The sequence below is a fragment of the Sinocyclocheilus anshuiensis genome, unplaced genomic scaffold (genome assembly GCF_001515605.1).
Source record: "Sinocyclocheilus anshuiensis isolate Anshui unplaced genomic scaffold, SAMN03320099.WGS_v1.1 scaffold1746, whole genome shotgun sequence".
NCBI classification, from domain to species: domain Eukaryota; kingdom Metazoa; phylum Chordata; class Actinopteri; order Cypriniformes; family Cyprinidae; genus Sinocyclocheilus; species Sinocyclocheilus anshuiensis.
The window spans coordinates 851,485-854,785 of NW_015545562.1; positions in this window are offsets into that span (position 1 = coordinate 851,485).

Below are 3,301 nucleotides of genomic sequence, written 5' to 3' on the forward strand. Positions count from 1 at the left end.
CTCATTGGTTTAAAAAAAAAAAAAAAAAAAAAAAAAAAAAAAAGTATAAAAGCCTCGTCCGTTTGGGAAGGTGTGCGCGCAGTCAGCGGAGGCTCGCGAAGCAGAGCCAGGCGAAAGTATAAATCCCTATATATAAATACGGTATAAAGTATAAATAAGTTCACTCTGCCAAAATGAGTTTGTACAGTGGGCCTGCAGGCAAAATGATATTCATCTGAGTAAATTATAGCAGGATATCTCTGCTGCCATGAGGCTGTATGAGATAAGGAGCCTGTGCCAGTCTTCTCAGTTTACAGTGAACTCAGCATTTTTATAGCCTAGTTTACAGTGAACTCAGCAGTTGCCTTGCTTAATCTATTATTCATACACAGCTTCAATTATCAAAGTTACTTAGCAAGCAGAGAGATCATTGATACTCTTTCATGATGCAAGCAGTAGAGAGCAGGAATAATTGTTAGGCTTTTAGCATTTGCTTATTTATTCCAATTATATTCCAGACATATTAGCAGCCATTACCCAAGTCAATTAAATTTATAACACACGTCAGATACAGTTAAACTAGAAGTACACAAAGGCTGATGTTACATTCAGCTAAGTTGAATAACTGTAACATTATGATATTATAATATGATAAATGTAACTGTGAATGAAAAAAGCTATATAATATGCATATACACAATATACAATTACACATATAGGCTACATTTTTATTGAATAAGTTACTTAATACAATGTATGTAGCATTTCTTATTTATAACTATATTGTGATATATATCGTTACCGTGAAATAAATGTACTCATATCGTGATATAAGATTTTGGTCAACATCCTGCCAACCAGTAGCATAATACAATTTTATTATAAACTAAAACTAAACTAAAATTACAATTTTAGTTGTATTTTAGTCAATTTTTGCACGTTTTAGTGCTGTCAGATGATTAATCGCATCCAAAATAAAAGTTTAAATATGTATATATTTTTTTTCTTAAATATATACATGTATGTGTGTGTGTATTTATATATACATATTAAACATACACAGTGCACACGCATATTATGTAAACAAACTTTTATTTTGGATGCGATTAATTGCGATTAATTGTTTGACAGCACTTGTGTTTACATTTACATTAAGCATTGTTACACAAAACAAATATTGACAAATACAGTACAAATTAGTATAAAATATAACAATGCCAAATAAGGTATAATTATAAGGTGCCAAGTAATTAATAAAATAAGGTATGCATTTTGACACACAATTTTTATTCAAGTTAAGTTCCCGTTCTGTTTTTGTTAAACCTGCTCTCCTCCTATGACTTCCTGTAGAGAATTCTTAAGTAAGGATAGCCAGTTTCCACAAACAGTAAAAGAAATGTCTTTTTGGACAGAAAAGACACCGAGTTTGTATGTTTTTGGTTTTCCCTTCCTGTCCATTCCTGTCATCACTGGACCGCAACCTGAACAATGGAAGAGGGTTACATCTTATTTGATTTAGTGTGTGGGAGTCTTGTTACACAAAACACACACACGCACACACGTTAAGACCTCAGGCTGAAATTATCAGATTCCACACAGAGGCTTTGGAATGAAGTATAAGACCTGGTTTCTATTAACCCTGATCAAGAGGGCAGTGTCACGAGTCTTGAGGGTGAACCGAGCTACCTGAACCCCAAAAGAGATCCCCTGTGTCAACTAACAATATGATCTGCTTCTGTTCCTGCTTACAGTGAAAAACGTTTCAAGAATTGGACTGTTATTTAAATTCACAACCATTTTCAATATTGATGATAATAAGAAATGTTTTCTGAAGGATTGTGTGGCAGGAGTAATCTGCTGAAAATTCAGCTTTGCCATCACAGGAATAAATTACATTGTAAAATATATTAAAATAGAAAACAGTTATTTTAAGTTATAAAAATATTTCACAATATTTACTGTATTATTTTATCAAAGAAATGCAGCCTTTGTGAGCATAAGAGACTTTTTCTAAGCTTCTAAAATGTTTCATCCAGGATCAAACATATGATATTATTGTCTGGCCTAATAGGTGTGATAATATGCTTTATTTGTACAAAATAGGGGAAGGAAAAAATGACAGATACTTCTGTCTTATTGGTAAAACTGAGACCTGCAACCCTGCTGATTAGAGTCTCTTGAGACGCAGAGAGGGCAGCTGTCACAGGGTGGTACATTGTTCACAGTCACCCACTGCGGTGGCCCTTATGACATTTCAGCTAAGATTCTATGGAAGTCTGCGGGTGGAGTTACTCTGGTTGTATACATCAATGCCTTCTCTTTTCTCTGGAACTCCATTGCTCTTTGTTAGAGTGATGTACTTTTGTTCTGTCATTGAAAAGCTGACTGCAAATAAAAGATCAAAAAAGAAAAAAAAAATCACTGAATGGTGACCTGAAAGTAGTATTTAATGAATTTGTTACTCTCAACCTACCAAACTAAACTCTTGAATGACTTGGACAGCTCAACAGTAGTCAAAGATGTAGCATAATGTTTTTCTCCACTAGGGAGAGACTGAAGCTAGATAATTGACTTTTGAACGTTAATTTCTGTGTTAAGTGCATTACAGTTCATAAAGTTTCTGTAAGATTTTTTTTAATTATTATTGACACAAGTCTCTCTTGGTAAATCCCCACCAAGTCTGCATTTATTTGATCAAAACAGTAACAGTAATAAAGCAGCAATATTCTGAAATATTATTATAATTTAAAACAACTGTTTAATATATTTAATATGTAATGTATTCCTGTAATGGCAAAGCTGAATTTTCAGCAGCCATTACTCCAGTCTTCAGTGTCACATGATCCTTCAGAAATCATTCTACAATGATTATTTGGTGCTCAAGAAACATTTAATATTATTTTTAATGTTGAAAATAGTGGTGCTACTTAATATTTCTTGTGGAAACTGATTCATTTTTTCACTGATTCTTTGATCAAAAGAAATAAAAAAAGACTTCTGTGTCTACAATGAGTGATGGGGGGGGGGCTTGCAATCTGCAAATCTCCTGCCCGTCTGGTATTTGACATGGTGGAGACATGAAACACAAGCTGCTGAATTACCCATCAACATCTACCACCCCCATTTTAGCAAATTTCTGTCAGTTCTGGGCATACTAAACAAAATAGGCCCTCTGAACAATAAGGAATTATGAAATTTGATTTAGAGAGATCAAGAGAGATCTGAAGGACCTTGAGGAGATCCTGTCCACACTGTAAAAAAAAATCATAAAATTTACGGTAAAAAAACGGCAGCTGTGGTTGCCGGAATTTTACAGTAAAAA